We start from the raw sequence: 18911 nt of genomic DNA, 5'->3' as shown, positions 1-18911 counted from the left end.
ACGCCGACTACAACGACGACGACTCCGGAGGGACAAGGCGAGTGAATCAGATGCTCTGCATCTAAAAGCCTATTTCTTGGTGTCAAATGGTGTATGATAACGTGCTTCACGAGGCTCTGCTAGATGCCCCTCAACACTTTGGACTCGGTGGCCGAACTTGCAAATGGATGCGCCGCTTTTTGTCAGGAAGGTCATTTGTTGTAAAGACAGAAGATGACGCAACATCGCAGGACATCATTCAACGTGGTGTTCCTCAAGGTGTGGTGCTATGTCCAACCCTTTCCAACCTAGCTATAATCGGGCTTGTACACTCTCTTTCTGCGAATATATGTGCACCGATAATGTCTGTTTGTGGGCTTCGACTGTCAATTAAACTCAGCTGCGAGCACGGCTTCAAAAAGTGTCCAATGTGACCAGGGCATACCTCCGAAAGCAAGGAATGAGTGTTTTTAGCGACAAGATAGCGGTTCTGGCATATGCCCGCAAACCCATGTCTCGGTATTCCACTACGATCAATGGAAAATCGATATGTTGCTTCAGAAATCATAAATTTCTTGACGTGGTCATCGACATGGGTATGTCCTGGAGTGCATGTGTCTTTCTTAAAGAAGAAACTCACCGTCATCACACACATTTCAGATTTCTCGCTCGAAAGACATGGGGCACATCGGTCGGAGGAATGCTGCAGCTGTACTAGGCACTTTTCCTGGAAGTTCTGGTTTACAGCTTGCCAGCGATATCCAGTATATGCTCCAGTAACCTTCAGGCGATCCAAAGCATCCAAGTGCAAGCTCTCCGCCCGTGTCTTTTTTTGCCGTGGTGTGCGTGTGGGAACAATATACATTGCACAGGACTATCCTATAGCAGCTTATGTGACACTGAGACGCTAGGCCAACACATGAGGCTCCTCACGAGGCTACCATGTCAACAACTTGCGCAGCTTCCTCGAAGTTTTGCACGCTCTTCATTTGCAGCCATTGTCGCAAAGCGCAGGGCTGAAGTACCGTCGAGTTACGCGCGTGCGGTCACGCCGTTCTCACCGTTGTAGTGCCTGGCAACCCCCGCGATTCGTCTCCATGTTCCAGGCATTATAAAGAAGATCGATTGGCCACCACTGGCTCTAAGCCAGTTTTTCATGCAGTTACTGTGCAAACAGCACAATTAGCGGAAGCCACTAGGGTGCTTCGTCAGTTCATGTGCAGGACTTCATTAGTCAATGGAATACACCGAACTTTGTGCATCCGCGCCTCCACAACCGAGACCCTGTACTACCGCGGCGTCCTTCATGTGGGCAGTCTCGTTCACAGTCTACTTCAATTTGTAGACTGTACTTGGGCGTGGCCTTTACGAAAGCCCACTCCTACCTCATCGGGATGGCGAATAGTGGGCTCTGGGATGTCTGCGAGGCTGAAGAGACAATCGAACATGAACTTAGTTGTTGCCCCCAGTATTCATTGAAAATACGCGTTTTGGACTCCAAGCTCAGTCGATTGGACAATCAACCGTTCATAGTCGAGGCTATTCTACGACATCGACCCCTACAATCGACTTCCCAGAAGACAACAAAAGTTTTTCTGGGTTTCATAAAGGGCACAGGCCTAGATGTAGACTATAGTGCCCGAAAAGAGACTAAAGTGTGCGCGCTGCCCTGCTATTTTCTCCTCTTTTTCGCCTGCCCTCTCTACTTCATCGGCTGAACACCCCTTCCCCAGTGCGTAGCAATCCGGGCTCCAAGCCTGGATAACCTCTCGACCTTTCCGTTCGCTTTTCTCCTCCTCCTCCTTTGACGCCTTCATTTTGTTAGCACATAAAGAATGAAATATTTTCATACCGGTATCACAAATTCTCCACTAGAGCTTGAGCTTTAAAAATGTTCGCACGTCTAGGAATCGATTTCACATAAAACATCAAGAATGATGTTAAGATTACCCGTGAACAAATAATGTCCGCTTATTGCATCTATGCTTAGCGGTGCAGCGAACAAAGCCTTCCCGACGTTGAGACTCTCGTGCGGGTATGATTGTGTCTAGGCTCGATCTCCTTCGACCTTCGAGCCTTTTGCATGACACACTTCCGAAGACGAAGCAGAAGTAAGGAGGAAAAGAGGAATCTGCCGTCCGCGACAGCCGAGGGGACTCGGTAATTGGATGCAGCAAAATGTTTGCAAACACGTTGATGAATTCAGGGGCTTCGAAGACTCCCAAGCTCCTCCTTTTCAGCAAATGCCATTGTATACTCGGCATTCTGTAGCGTCAGGCATGTTCCCCGACCTCCAGCGAGAGGCGAATCCCCACAGGATTCCGTGGGGAAGCTGTTTCATATTAATTTTGTCCTAGTTGAACGCAAAACGAAGAAAGAGCATATTTTGGGAGTTTTTAGTGTTTTTAAAACCCCCAACTCTCAACCACCACAAGGCGGGATACGACGACCCAACGTACGCGACCGTCGAAAAGTACTACTTGCGGAATGCAGGTATAAATAAACGGCCTTGCAGAATTCACAGTAGTACACACTGGAGCCGGTTATTTCGGAATGGTGTCATTGATTGATTGATTGATTGATTGATTGATTGATTGATTGATTGATTGATTGATTGATTGATTGATTGATTGATTGATTGATTGATTGATTGATTGATTGATTGATTGATTGATTGATTGATTGATTGATTGATATAGGGTTTAACGCGCCGATGCCACGCAGGCGATGGATAATGTTCCGGATAATTTTGACCACCAGGTGATCGTTAACGTGATCCGAAACTTCGTGCACACCGGCGTTTTTTCTTTTTGCCTCCACCAGAAAAGCGGCCGCGGCTGCCGGAAATCGAACCTGCGGCCGCGTGCTGAGCACCTCAACGCCTTAGCCACCGAGCCACAGGAGCGGGTTATTTCGGAATGGGCCGATGGTTCGAGGAGAAAGTGAAAGAATGGGCACTTTTTTCTAACTTCGCTGCAATTTTCGTCGAAATACGATGACTTCTTCCGCCCCTGCCTTGTAAATGACTCTCTTCGCTGCCTCGGGTAATGTCTCACGAACTTTTCGTTCTGCATCGCTTCTCCCGATAAACACCGTGGAAGATCGTCAAAGTGAACTCAATTTTCACCTGATCGGCTCCTAGCGTACCTTCATTTCAACATTTCTTGCAGATACGGTACCTGGCCGGACACCGCACTTGCGGAGGGGAACCATTCGCATTTATGAAAGGTGCTTGCCCAAGTTGAGACCACTGGTCTTCTTGTCTTGGTCCGCGAGAAGGGTTGTAGTGATAAGACCGTTTTGAAGATCAATGCGCACAACATTCGTTTCCGAGTCATTGCATACCCTGTTGTTGGTTCCTAAGTGTAGACTGAAGCTGCATGAACCACACTGACATATCTCTCGAAGAAAATAGGCTAACTTTGAGCTCGACAACAAAAAGCAATGCCACTAGCATGGTCACTAAGCAACACTAATCAAACATCCTCTGCATACGCTGTGTATTTATGACACCAGAAACCACTTTGTGAATCTGCGTACCAATTCCACCAGTGTCAATTGACGTTTGTGGTGTACTTTAGTCTACGACCACGATAGCTTGGTGCCTACTGTAAAGTGCAGGGTTGTTGTCTTTACAGCTTCTCCTTTTGCGATATTTTATGAGAAAGCTTTACCGTCTCATTGCACCGCTGTCCTCGGATAAGGCCGGCGCGTACACAAATGAGGAGGAAAACCAAGTGAACCAAGGAACGTCAGAAAGGAAACAAAACATGCTGTCCGTATATAAGAAACAATAAACGCTTAGAGATTCGCAGTTATGAATATAACGGTGAGGTTCTGGTTTGGTGGAGATAGAATCCTTGAGAAAACCGGTGAGCAAGCCCTCACGACTACCGGCTTACACTTGGTAGGTCAAGAATGGCCACCTAAAACGCCCGCTATAATCCCGGCCACAAACACCTTGTTATTTTTCTCCCCGCTACGAATACTAGCCTATCTCACGTTCGGAACCGCTGACGAATTTCATTGGCGACAAGGCAATGACATGCACGAGGGGAAAAACGAAATCCCACACGTGCAGCTAGCTCCATGTTTCCCTGGGCAGCAAACCACTTCGGATCGTAGAAAAGCCCAAAGTGTGGCCAAGTGACCGTGTGTTCCACCACTTTTAAGGAGTTTGGTAACCCTTACACCAGTTAAAAAAAGCTCCCGCCACCCTGAAAGCTTCAGAGTACATTACAGAAAGTTAAGCTGTATTATCAGAACGCGAGGGGCCTTTTCACCAAAGTGAACTGTCTTCGAGAGTGCGATACAGGACTGTGAACACGATGTCATTTATTCAACTGAAACTTCGTTACATTGATCGAATATTAATGCAGTCTTATTTCTCACGTAAATATTCCTTCCATACCTTGGTAAATCTCCACGCAACGGACTCACACTGACAAAAAAATGTATTTTTACTCACGCTCTTCCTCGCACTCGCGCTCAGCAATTGCCCTCTCCACTCGCACTCACCCGCGCTCAGGCTGACCACTCGCCTCACCAGCCACTCACGCTCGTATTCACGCTTATCACTTGCCGTCGCCACTCACTCTCACTCGTGCTCACTCTCACCACTGCACTCACGTTACGCCCAGATCTAGCAATCACCCCTAGCACTCACGTTCACGGCTCGTACTCACCACTCGGATTCAGGGGCGCTCTGAACTCTCCCTGACCAATCGCAGTCATTCGCGCTGTCTCACCACTCGTATTCAGCTCTTACATTCACTCACACTCACCACTCACACTGGCCTTGCACACTCACTCTTACTGGCGTTCGCCACTCGCATCCTCAGCTCACACGCACTCGCGCTGGCGTTCACCACTTACATGCACCGCGCACACTCCCAGCTCACCACACCACTACTAATACTTATTCACCTTCCAACTCATTTGGCTTTATTTCCTTAAAGCATGAATCACAGTTTGTAGACATCTTCAATATGGCCGCATTGAGACTGATACCAAAATAATACCAATACATCCAGCGAGAAAGATGATTTCGGTGTTTACGAGTATAGCTCCAATTCCCTATCAGGTATGCGTACTGGATGGATAAGTTGTAACTCAAGCACCTTGGGATGAAGGCGCTTTGTATCTCCGATAGAAGGCTAAAAAGATGGAGGTGGTGGCTACACAGAAATTCACGGTGGAAGCTTTGTCTAGCATTTACAGTATCAGCGAGCTCCTAGCTGAACTTTTTGGCTTCTCAAGGCGCAAACAGTCGTCAGCGCGGCAGCGTTACCACCCGGACCCCGACACCACCAGAGTCGGCACGCGTCTGCACGGTTACTGTTTCAACTAGCGACGGTAAAAGTGCCTGCAAGGCGTCGTCCCGTCGTCTTCTTTCCCTCGTGTTTCTGTATTAAGGGCGAAATCCCTTAGAGGGTAGGGCGGTCGGTGTCTCTTGTCGCCATCGTAGTAGCATCGCCTAGTTACGGTACTAAAACACGGGTACACTCGTTTTCCAAGGCCTAACGCCAGAACGTCAGGCGTACTAAATGAACACACCGGGACATTCGTTTAACAATTCCTCCCGTAAGAGCGTTTCATCTTCGCGGCAAAAGGGCGTCCCAAAAGAACACACTCGAACAGTCGTTTGTCAACGCCTCGCGCTAGAACTCTTCATGCTTCAAAGACACGAGACTTAAAGCAAAACTGTATACCTCTACCCCCCAATGGTTTCCCCCCAAGGCTCCAACAATGCGCTTATACACTGCATTCTTCGCCCCTCCTTAGATTTAAGGCCAGTGATTTTAACATCTAAAACAACCTTGCTCAATGAACTGCCAAGGCACCTGTGAGGTATTTAGAAATTCTGAACCAAACGATCTTTATCAACTTTCTCGGTTGTTGATGTTATATATTTGCTTTTCCCATTGAAGCCACGAGGATTCTATCAGCTTTTGCGATAGCTTGAAATTATCAGATATAACTGTGCAGTCGGCCGTTTGTGACTTTTTTTCCGAACGTCGATGCTTTCTTCCTTGGTTGGCGGCAGCTTTTTTTTTTTTTTTCTTGGGGGACTGTCTTTGTTCCGTACACGCACTGGGACGTTGTAGGACCTTGCCAATGGCAATCTCGTTGGTAAGTGAAGGGGCTTCGACTTCTTTTGCAACAATGCTCTCTAAAGGATGTGCATGTGTTACTACACAAGAAAATGAATGTGGGGATGTGGTGCCATGACATATTGTGCAAGGGACTGGTCCGTGTCTATGTGTCACAACGACTTGATGCACACTTGCAACGCCCTGAGGTGCTAGTCCTGACGAGGTGTGCAACACACGCGTCCGATCACCGGCAAGTTGCGTCGACGCTTCAGCTCTCATGCTCTTCGTTCGCACCTCAAAGAGATTGTAAATTAGACGTGCGCATCCTTGATCACACCAAGTCGCGCGAATGCCAGAGACGCGCGGTGCGGGCCTCAGTAATCGGTACGAACTGTAACTGGCTGGGGTTCGCTTCAAAAACAGTGGCAAATACAGTGCACTGTAAACTGTATTATTGTGTGCCGCCAGTTCTCAGTGAAACCTAATGGGTACATGCAAACGAAATACAAGTTTATTTTGTTAGAAATATTCGAGGTTTAACAGTTTCCACAGTGCTGGTACGGAAGCAAATAATGCTTTATTCTTATAAAAATAATAAATAAAGTGAGAATGTTGATTTTTCGTTAAATCATGCACTTTTGTGACATCGTAATGACGCCACAACAAGTCCTCAAGCAAAACCTAGGGCACCATTAGGCTCTGCAGCCGACATCGGAGCCTTGTTTACCGTCAGTCCTCCTAGATAGCGCTACCATACTGCGTCGGGCCGTTTTCTGCCTCTGCTTTTGTTGGCCGTATTTGCACTTCGCTAGCTTTTGTTTAGCTAGAATATAATCATTTGGTGTAGCATGCTGTTCGCTCGACAAATATCATTACGTAAGAGAATAATGCTTACGATGTTCTTGCAAAATATGTATAATGCATTTACATTTTGTTGTTACGATGTTCCTGTCATCAATTTATGCTTTGTATTGTTATTACGTTTTCACACGCCCCCCTTACTCCATGCCCTCCAGTAGGGCCTGTAAGGTTTCTATGAATAAATGAATAAATAAATAAATCGGCCAGCGTCGTATGAGGCAACCCCAAAGCACCGCACTGCTGTGCATCCAAAACAATCACAGTGAATGCAGTTCCAAGGGTAGTACGCATCGGCACTTTGCTTACGTATTCGTTCGCAACTTTAATATTTTACCGCACAATTTATTGCTGTCCTAGAAAGAATGTTCCCTAAATTTAAATGCAAATAGCTCATTCACCAAGCTTGTAAGCTCTGCCTGATTGGCGTTTGCTTTTGCCGGCGTCGGCTAATCGCAGTGCTGGGAATATTAGATCACAAGTTCTGTTGCAGGAAATGAGCTAGTGGGACGCATTGCCATCCTTTTTTTCCTAATAATATAGTTCATTTGAGCAAAGCTTACGTTACATGTGGTGTCAGTATGATTTTAACGAGAAAATCTTTAGAATGAACCACATTTATGTTTTGTCTGCATGACCCCTTAAGGAGACTTGTGTAATATTTCGCATTGCTCTTCGAGCCGAGCCCCAAGCAAACAACTGCAATAAGCGTTTGGCTACAAGAACTGCTTGCATTGCCCATCATCATGTTCGGCTGCAGTCTGGTGATGCCGTCGGATTTCATGTGGGAACACACAAGTTTGCCGCTCTGCGCATGAACCCACTTTTCATCCTGCTCGATTATCTGAATTCGCACATGACCGCTGTCCGTCCAGGCCTGTGAGGGAACACAGTATCCTAGCTTTTTTAAATTACTTCAGCAGGAGGGAACAGTCTACTTCCAGTGTATGCGAAGATTTCGTCTCGTCTCAGCTCTTGCTTTCCCAGTTGTCCCAAGGGCCACCACAGTGCTGTCCTAACCTTACCGTTGCACCTACCATCATTAAAGTGAAAGAGCTGCTGCAGAGCGTGAAGCTCGGCTGTGCACATAGCTTTATGGTCTGCCTGCAGCGCTGTGTCCCTCGTTTTGGGATCGAATCGGGCCGCAAATAACAAATTTTAAATACGGGCTACTTTCTACGCAAGAAATTTCCAGAGACATTCGAAGTAGGGCGCATCCTTCAGTTAGAAGGAACGGTGTTACGTCCCATCCCTCAAGGGAATGGAGGTCGATCAGTCCTCTTAAAAGAAGTTACGTGTTTTTTTGCTTAAGTTGTAGTCCGACGCATGCGACTATTGATAGCATCTCTAGTTGATTGTCACCATGCATATCTGATCCCCGGACGTAGCATACACAGCTTTTCGCTGGTGACACGTGATGTCATTGAGTATACCTCACTACTCAATGCTTCAGGGAAAGTACTTTGTTGAAAGAAAAAAAAAGTGTTTAATGGTCTCAAACATGAGCACCTGTTTTGCACGCTGAAAGCGTTCGGATTTACCGTATTGTCTGTGTCCTCGCCTCGTAGCAATAAGTCTCTTTTTTTGGTGCGTCTCAAGATATTTCACCAGGACTACCTTGCCCAAACGTCGATACTTCTCGGGGAAGTTTCACGTAAGGATTCTAAAACTATTTATTACGTTTTTTTTTTTGTTGCAGCAGCGACTGTTCGCGTGATGTACAGGTTCTTCTAGCTGGGGCAAGATCTGTTAGGGCGTAGAGCCGGTCTCTGTAACGCTGCCGCTGCAGTAGTTACCTTTGCGTGGGCTCTCCTGCGTCAGTAGCTTCCCCACCTAACGCAGCCCACTTATCCTAAAGTCTAGTCTCTCTGCGTGTAGGGTAGCAGCGGGCGTTCAGTTCATCGTGTACAACTTAGTCCATTGTCGACCTTTCGGTGGTAGAGTTTTGGTCAAAGGCGTCGGCATGTCCAGACGGCCGGAGCTGTGTTGAATAAATGCTGGTGAGAAGGGGAAAGTGCGACGGCACACAAGCGCTTGCTCACTGCAAGATGAAAGCTTGCAGTGAACGAGCTGTTTTTTAATATGTGGCTGAGTCACCAACGGCTACACATGGAAGACACATGAGAAGTGAAGGTGGGGAAGCAGAAAAAGAAACACATTTATTTAGGAGCAGTCAGTTGACGATGGTAGCCGCGTTTTGGCGGCGACCGCCGCCGCCCGGGAGACCAGTGAAGCTTTAGCCTCCTGGTCTGGGCAGCGCAGCGCGTCCTCCCACTGCTTACCTGTGGCTATATTCGGATAGGGATCTCTCGGGCATCCGCACGTGAGGTGTTGAAGGGTGCCGAGGGACTGGCTGGCAGTACAGTCATGTGAAAGGAGTAGGGCTGGCTGAATTACGTGTAATTTAGCGGGATTGGGAAATGTGTTTGTCTGTAAAAGACGCCATGTGTGTTCTTGCTGGATGGTGAGTTGTGTGCGCACCGAGGGGTGTACACGGCGAGAGAAGCGATAATGTGTGGTGATTTCATTGTACGTGATGATCTGGTGTCTAGCATATCTGACGTAGGCAGCAGGTGCTGGGGCATACGCGTCGGCGCGGAGAATAAATCACAAACCGTAAGAGATGGTGTGGCTTCGCGTGACGGATTTGAACGGCATACAGCCAAAGTTACGTGAAGAATCGGGGAAATAGACAGAAAGAGTTAGAGTTAGAGAGAGAGAAGGAGGGGTAATTAACTCATTTACGAGGGACAGAATTGGTTTAGACGTGTTGCCCATAAATGTATAGGGCAAATAATCAGTTAAAACATAAAAATACTAATTCATTGTTAAATTTGAAAATTTTATATAACTAACATTTGAAGTCTGGGCTCGCTGTTTATTTCCCATATATTTGCATATTTTGACAAAGGGCAGCGCGCAGACGTAAATGCGCTCAATTTGGGGAAGAATACATATGTGGCCATTCTTGTTCTGTTCCGGAAAAAAGGGATATATACACGACGGAGCCATAAAGCCAGAGGAGGGGACGCTTACGTGCTACGCTCTAAGGACCCCCCTTTTTGTTTTGTCTTTTCGGAGCAGCCATGGCGGCGAGCGAGGTCTGGAGTAGCGGGAAATCAGCCAGTCAACGGTCTTTGACATCCACCTGCACGCAAACGGGGAGCGGCCGTACCTAGAAGCAGAAGTTCAGTAAATCCTTTCTCGTTCACATGCGCACATCGTAGTTCTGCAGTGAGGTCAATATTTGCGAAAGACCAAATTCTCGTGTCATTTTGCGAAAAATGTTGAGTTAAAAAAAGTAGGCGGTGAACTTGGGAAGGCGAAATTTCGGAACATACTTCATCGCGAAGCCGCAAGCGCGGCAAAAGCGACAGAATCATGACAACTTGGTATTGCGACATAAGCACCTCAAGCATGTTTAAAGACGTAGGAATGATATTGAATTCATTTCACCTCATTTTGCTGCTTGCCGATTCTCCGCGCAACAATACACAAATGCGGATGACGTCACAATCATTGAAAGCGTCGTAACAGCGTTCCGAAGCAAAAGCTGGTTTTCCTTATTACAAAACTTCTTTGCAATGTATACACTAAAATTACCAATATACACCCGAAACAACAACGCCGCAGGAAAAAAAAATATTTCTGAATTCCGCAAGGATCTATTCGCCCTGTCTGGCGCATTATAAGTTGAAATTTGGAAGCTTGTTTTCGGTGCGCTGTTGCAGAAAAACACCGGGGTGTAATGCAATGGTAACAACTTCGATGACATTGCGAGATGCAGCGGTTTTGTTCTTATGAATAATATGCTGCTGTCAAAGAAGGAGCCCAATATTAAAATTAACAAGCTGGGACGAGTAAACTCGTCGCGTGCGGTGCTCTAACAGACGATGCTACTAAGGTCGTCCCGCACCGTGCAACTTCAAATTGTTTTCTCGCATAAGCGGCAGTTTTGAGCCTTTTCCTAGTACCAAGCAGTGACCAACTTCGATTAGAGAGCTCTGACTATAATCCGACAAGGGAGCGAACTGACACAAGCACGCGCGATCGCTCGCTCGCTCGCTCGCTCACTCACTCACTCACTCACTCACTCACTCACTCACTCACTCACTCACTCACTCACTCACTCACTCACTCACTCACTCACTCACTCACTCACTCACTCACTCACTCACTCACTCACTCACTCACTCACTCACTCACTCACTCACTCACTCTCACTTTCACTCTCGCATACATTCACAAGTTACGCTAATCGATTGCCACTAGCGCGAACAATTCGCCACTGTGGGCGGGAATGACTAGCTGTCAGTACTTATCGGCTAGTCGCTACGCCTTTGGCACGCGCATGCCGATCTACATGTAGGGCACAAAACGGGAGGAACACTATACAGGAAAGCCTCATTCAGCGAGATAGCGTAGCAAGCATGGTGGGGAGTAAAGGTTTCGCTCTAACCACAACGAGAAATAAAACAGCGCAAAAAATCTCGCCTTCATAACTAGCTGGCTTACTACTGTTCACGGACGTAGTAAAAAAGGACAAGGCGAAATCCCCTGGGTCAATTTCAAATTGGGTATGGAATATCACAACCGTTGTGGTAAATGACCGTCGATTAACATATTAGCTTGAGCCGATCGTGTTTTACCTTTCGCGATCTGATGATATAAATATGTATTCCCGAAACTGTAGGCAACACTGGTGCTCCGTACTCCAGGTTTGGTAAAGCGAATAAAGTCAGACGTTACACACGATTCTCGTCAACCTGCACGAACGCATACGCCAAGTTCAGAGGGAGCCAGGGAACATAACGCGGGGAGCGGGGTTGGATCCGAACCCGCGACCTCATATCTGATCTGGAGGTCGTGCGTTCGGCTTCCATCCGCTAGGCATGTTTTATGTTTTCGAATGATAATAGGAGTACCTACCACCTTCTCCCCTTTGCTTTCCTTGGCTCTCTTGACTGCCTACCCTTATTTCTGTCCTTATATGTATGTTGGTATGTATGTATGTATGTATGTATGCATGTATGTATGTATGTATGTATGTATGTATGTATGTATGTATGTAAGTATGTATGTATGTATGTATGTATGTATGTATGTATGTATGTATGTAGAGCACGAGGTCGCGGGTTCGATTCCCGGCCGTGGCGGCCGCTTTTCTAATGGAGGCGAAAAGCAAAAACACCCGTGTGTACGAGATTTCGGCGCACGTTATAGATCCCCAGGTGGTCAAAATTAATCGGGAGCCCTCCACTACGGCGCGCCTCATCGCCTGCGTTGCGTCGGCATGTTAAACCCTACAATCAATCAATCATGTATGTATGTATGTATGCTTGTATGCATGCATGCATGTATGTATGTATGTATGTATGTATGTATGTATGTATGTATGTATGTATGTATGTATGTATGTATGTATGTATGTATGTATGTATGTATGTATAGTTCTATGCATGATTACATATGCCGTTAGAGATGATACTCGAACAGAAAATTCTTCTTCTAATATTGTGAATCGCAACCTCACAGCGTCTAGAAAACGTTTTAACTCGCGTAGCGTCACTGTCGAACCAGTTCAATGATTCCACAATTTTAGTACACCCAAAAACAGCAGCCTTTGAAGGTAAGCATTGTAGCGGTGTCTTACAGTACACACTCCATTTTTGCGCTATAATAACTTTAGAAACAACATTAAGCTATGCCAGCGGACCCGTCACAACCTGAAGCGAATCGAGCGGGGCGTTTGTAGAGGTAGCGCAGCTCCGTTTGCCAACAGATGCTCTGACGGAAGCTACTCCAACAAACGGCCTTCGCAACGCGAGGTAACCACTTAAATTACTCCGCCGGACGTTGCGCCGCATGGAGAAACCACAAAGAACCCTGCATCTCTTTTAAGTGTGCACAAAAACATCCCGCTCCGGCTTTCCTTTGTTATTTTCACCAGGGGCAACCTCCTCATTTCGCCACTTAAACCCGCTTCGGCCACGTGCGCTCTTTACTCTTGCCATTCAGTTTCAGTAAAGAAGCGTTGAAGCAAGGTGTATAAAACCAGACATTGATGTTAGTGTAAAGCGGCGAGGTGACGGTACGAAGAAAAGTGGTCGTCCAGTCTGCACAAAGGTAAGACATTACCGAACACTTTTTCGTTTCTAAAAGGACTGTCTGCAAACAATTACGCTTCGAGCGGGGAACGTTTTTTATGCAGTTCCCGCCCGGTGCAGGATAACAGCAGAATACTAGCCTTGTGTCGCAGTGAATATTAGCCAAAATTATTTAGGGCCGTTGAATACGCAATGTGAGTAGCTACGAATTGTGCATAGGGATCATCACAATATATTTACTGATTCGAATGAGGGAAAAGCTTAGACCTTAGGCAACAGGCAGTGTCCATTAGAATTATGTTTACCAATAACATCCGAAAGACATGTATAGTTTCTGGTTTCCCCATCTCAGTGCCCCATTGGATGGGGAAACGTGTTGGTGATCTCAAGACGCAGGTTCAATCTCGGCTTCGTTTGAAGCTATTCTGTTGGGAGCTAAAGAGAAACAAAAAGCCAGTCTGCTGACTGTTCAGTGCACGTAAAAGGTCTTTATGGTTGTCTATGTTAAACTGTAGCCATCCACTACGGGACGCCTCTTATCCCAGGTGCAGGTAGAACCCGTAGAACACCAAAAATTATCAGATTCTTGTTTTTTTTTACCCATCTCCTTAGCATTCCCGCAAATAAAGAACTTAGCTCTGTTTGGCTGCAATAATACCGGCGTTTTCTGGGACGCTTCAAAGCATTATCATTACATGAAAAAGGGAGAAGAGTTGGATCATCAGGCTGGCGTGTGGTTTTTTGTAAATAATGCTTCGGTCAATATTCCTGTACGCTGTCACAAGATGAAGTAAAAGAACCCAAACATGGTAAAAAGCGTTTCAACATTGCTATCTTATGGTTTTTCCAAATATAAGGAATATTCGTTTATCAATTTCCGACTGAATTGCCATCCTGGAGTTACTCTTCTTTTTGTTTGTTCTCTGGCTTTTGGGACATAGTAGGCGAACTCAATTCGTTTTTTTCTAAGCATATAACGCAACGAGGTCATTCATTTTTCGTAACTTCATTGCTGCGGTATCCGCAGACATTCTTAGATAAAGGACATGCTTTTGCAAAAGATTGCAACTGCGTTATGCTCCCCAGACAAAGTTCCAGAAAAAAACACGAAGAATTCGTAAACATTGAAACGTCCACCTGTGGAACAGTGAGATACGCGTCTGAAAATTAAGGTGCTTGCTGATTTGTCGATAACGTTTCGGTAATGAGGCTTAAGGCTTTATACGATTGTATTTTGGTGAATAAGAATGTATCCCGAATAGGCACCGATCTCTCAGTTTCTAGAATCAGGTCTCGTTGTGAGCGACGGTGCTCGCTTGCGGTATGCTGTTCCCTTGCCTGAGCTAGCCTAACTTCAAAATAATCTAATCGCATACGTTCTATATTTTTTTCACCTTTGAACAAAAACATGAATAATGCATTCAACGCGTATTGAACGATTGGAAACGCATTACATGACGTGCTCAAAAGAAGAACGTAAACGATGCTGACTTAGGACTGTACTAGCTGGATCATTGCCTACATATACCACACGTCGCAGCAAACTTAGACAGCCTTATTTAGGGAGGTTTCAGGACGAAAAAGCATTGTGCGCTCGTTGTTCCAAATTTGTGTCCACTATACCTGTAAAAATTCCTATGGGTGTTCGTATCTCCGAGTGTTTATTCCTACAAGTTATCTGGCACAAAACTACGTTTTACGAGAGATTCTTTATACCTTTTACCGGTATGGCACACGTCGATTCAGGTTATATAGAAATGTCCGGTGTTATATCTCTAGGCCAATGGATGTGTCACCGGCGGCCTCCGTTCTGTATTTGTTGTCCTTCTACTTTGCATTTCGTGTGTGGAGACGTTCCCTGCACCATTCGTTTATTCGTGAAATTCGTACATGAAGTGTCTGTTTTTCTCCAGCTTCCCACCCGGTCTCTTTTTTTAATTGAAGGAAGTTGTGAATTCTTTTGCTTTTTAGAAAAGGGTTTTTTGCCCGCGGTACCGAATCTACTTTCTTTCTTTTCGTTGCTGTGGAGAGTTTGTGAGGGGCACAACGCTACAAAAGTTTGTACGCACATGCATAGCGCCCTCCCTTTGCCTGTTTCCTCATCCCAACCCGCCAATGATTTTAACAAGGGTGCATTGTAGCACACCTTCTGCACCTATATAAGCGTGAGTGCTTCTAGGTTGTATGTACGTTACTCAGGTAAACACTGGACGCTCAGTCTAAACGTCACAAAACGACTGTGTTTTTAATAGGGAGTCAACCATTTCCTCAACTATTTCTGCTGGCTTTTCGAGAAGTTTCTTCTACTGCGTGTATATATATATATATATATATATATATATATATATATATATATATATATATATATATATATATATATATATATATATATATATATATATATATATATATATATATATATATATATATATATATATATATATATATATATATATATACAGAAATAAGGGTTGCCAGTCAAGAAAAGCTCGGAAAGCAAAGGGGAGGTTGTGGTAGGTCGTTGAAACAGATAAAGAATTTGGAAAGAAAGAAAGCGGAGATAAAATGCCTGCCAGGAGGGATCCGAACCCACGACCTCCAGAATACCGGTCTGGGGCGATAACCACTACGCTACCGGCGGGGCTGTTTCCCCACCACTTTCTCGGGTATTTATATATTTATTATATATATGTATATATAATAACGGTTGGCAGTCAAGAAGACCTCGGAAAGCAAAGGGGAGGCTGTGGTGGGTCGTAGAAAGAGATGCAGAATTTTTTGAGTCAGAAAGAAAGTGTGTGAGAAAATGCCCGCCAGTGGCATCCGAACCCACGACCCCCAGAATACCGCTCTGGGGCGATAACCACTACGCTACCGGCAGGGCTGTTTCCCCACCACTTTCACGGGTATTTACGTCAACGTATTTTTTGTTTCCTGCACTTGGGGGGTGGTAGCCAGCGCCACTCGGACTACTCGTGGTGAAGGGGACCTTTTTTTTAATTCCCGGGCCGTGACTCGAGTGTCCACGACATGTCGAGAGTGGTCGACCACCGTTGAACCCCCTTAAGCTACCCTTGGCACCAAGACTGCCACAACAGAGGGCCTCGCTATGCATGTAGCGAATCAGAAAAATGGGGAATGAGGGGCTCGGTGAATTAGGACAGAATAAGGGTTTGCAGTCAAGAAAACCTCGGAAAGCAAAGGGGAGGTTGTGGTGGGTCATAGAAAGTGATGAAGAATTTTTTGAGTCAGAAAGAAAGTGTGTGAGAAAATGCCCGCTTGTTTGTATCCGAACCCACAAGCTCCCCTTTCTTTGCGGCCTCCTTGCCCGTTTGAAGACAGTTTTTAAAGATAAGAAAAATCACTGAAAAGCGCATAAGTTCCGAATTGCAAGCTTCCGCTCATGCACAATACTTGACTGCCGCGGTCGCTCCCAGGGGTCGTAGGATTAGAATAAAACCTGCTACTACCGAACTCTCCCGTCCAACATGAATAAGTGGAAACAAGTACTGATAAAGCATCTTTACAATAAACTGAAATATTCCTCAATCACTAGGAAACTACGGCCCATTCTCTCCGAAAGAAAGAGGAACTACTTAGTCAGGAACTAAGAAAAAGAGAGTTGAACCTTCTAACAACTACGAATCCAAGATGGCCTTCGCCTTATCCCGAACAAAAGACCGAAAATTCAACCGAGATATGATTTCTAACACTGGCCACATGCGTAAGAACCTAACAAGCTCCGGCACTAGTAACTGCCCCCACTCTGACAATACGACCGATAATGTAACTACGACTGTAATAAATGCTTTGAATACTGCACCCCTACCAGTTCAGTTAAACAGTTAAACCCCTGCAATAATAATTTTACCTCGTCTGCCGTCACAAAAGAAAATCTTACCGGGAATATAATGAACCTTTGAAGTATAAACCTCTCCCCGGCTCATCTGAACGTCTTGTCAAAGGGCCTAAACTTTTGCCCGGCTACTGTTGGTTTTGATGAATTTCAACTTTTTAAGGACTTAGATAACTTCGCCAGAAACATGAGGCTACGAGAATACTTTGACGATCACCCCGCGAAGGAAGAAGCCCGCAGAACCCTACCTAGCTATAAGCACTGGACCCCTCCCACACAGCGTGATAGTTGCCTCGACATGTACATCAAAGCTGTCCAACGCGATGTGCGAAAAGCATACCAAACACAAATTTCTTTCCAGCACAACATGATTACCAACAAAAAAAAAGCCCTAGAGGAACTCTCAAGGTGTCCCGACATAATTATTAAACCTGCCGACAAGGGAGGCGCAATCGTAATCCTTGACAAAACCGACTATGTTTACGAGGCCAATAAGCAACTATCGGTATCGACGTTCTATAAAACACTACCTAATGATCCCACTCAAGACTATAAGCAAACTGGCAAAGATAAACTTGCTGAGCTGGTTAAAAATAAAACAATAAATGGAACCACGGCTCGTTTCCTGATTCCCTTAAGCCCAGTAGCCGGTAAATTCTATCTTCTCCCAAAGATTCACAAGGTGAACAACCCAGGGCGCCCCGTTGTTTCTGGCATTGGAACTGTTACCGAAAACCTCTCGCGCTATGTGGATAATCTCATTTGCGACATTCCGCCCAGCTTTCCCTCCTTCATTAAGGATACCAATGACTTTCTCTCAGACATCTCAAAAATTCTAATTCCTGATAACTGCCTTCTAGTCACCCTCGATGTTGCGTCACTGTATACTAACATCCCCCATAAATGTGGCATCGCCGCTGTACCCCTTGCGTATGAGCAGTCATCGTGCGACAAACCTATCGATTCTTCTGCTCTCCAAACATTCCTTAGGCTTATTCTTGAACTTAACAATTTTTAGTTCGACGGAGTTCATTACGTGCAAGTCAGCGGAACGTCAATGGGAACTCGAATCGGACCTAACTACGCTAATATCTTTATGGCTCACCTCGAATAAAACTTTCTTGACACCCAAAATTTATAGCCAATGTACTATAAAAGGTATATTGATGACATATTCATGATCTGGCAACACGGTGAGGCGGAGCTCCTCACCTTCATTGAGGCATTTAACATAGCCCATCCTAGTATTTCCCTTGCTCATTCCTATTCGGAACACAGTGTAAACTTTCTGGACGTCACCGTTACTACCTTCCAAGGTCGGCTTCAAACTAAACTGTATAGAAAACCGACAGACACGCGGCAGTATTTGCACTTCCGAAGCAGCCATGTCAGACACTGCAAGACAGCAATACCTTACAGCCAAGCCCACCGATTTAGGAGAATTTGCACAAACCAAGCCGACTTTGACTCAAACTGTCGAGAACTCAAGACCGCCCTCCTGAATAAAAAATACCCGGAAAAAGTTATCGACGACGCTATTGTGCGAGCCAACCAAATAGACCGTAACGAAATCTGTAAGAAAAAAGCCCAGAACGGGAACCCGCAAACTAACTTAGTTTTAACCCACTCATCCTCCGCTCCAAGAGTGTCAACCGTGCTAAAAAAACATCACAATATCCTAATGCAAAGTGACCGCTTAAAAAGCATATTCCCCGAACCACCACGCGTTGTCTACCGGCGTAATAAGAATTTAGGTGACTTTCTTGCTAACTCTCGTATCAACCGACCGGCAACTACTGGCTGCATGCCCTGCAATAAACCCCGATGTAAAGTATGCCCACACATGACCACTACACAGCGCGCCACCAGCACGGCTTCAGACTACTACGTAAATATAAAAGGTAACTTTAACTGTGACTCCGCTAATGTCGTATATCTTCTAGAGTGCACTGTTTGTAGGCAAGAATATATCAGCCAAACTGAAACGCCCTTCCGAATACGGTTCAATAATCACCG

The 18911-nt window shown here is 45.6% G+C and overlaps 1 protein-coding gene across 1 annotated transcript in view; it reads left to right on the top strand.

The window, feature by feature from the left end:
* The first annotated feature begins 12872 nt into the window (after positions 1–12872).
* The window catches only part of LOC144166385 (uncharacterized), a 29967-nt gene continuing 23928 nt past the window's right edge, over positions 12873–18911 (top strand). The window contains exon 1 of the mRNA XM_077695900.1: positions 12873–13058. The gene's annotated coding sequence lies outside the window, so the exon portion shown is untranslated. The remainder of the gene's footprint in view (positions 13059–18911) is intronic.

The sequence above is a fragment of the Haemaphysalis longicornis genome, unplaced genomic scaffold (genome assembly GCF_048455015.1).
Source record: "Haemaphysalis longicornis isolate Haplotype H1 unplaced genomic scaffold, Haemaphysalis longicornis Haplotype H1 scaffold_17, whole genome shotgun sequence".
Lineage (NCBI taxonomy): Eukaryota > Metazoa > Arthropoda > Arachnida > Ixodida > Ixodidae > Haemaphysalis > Haemaphysalis longicornis.
The sequence above is the reverse complement of the archived record's forward strand: the minus strand, read 5'-3'. Positions and strand labels throughout refer to the sequence as shown.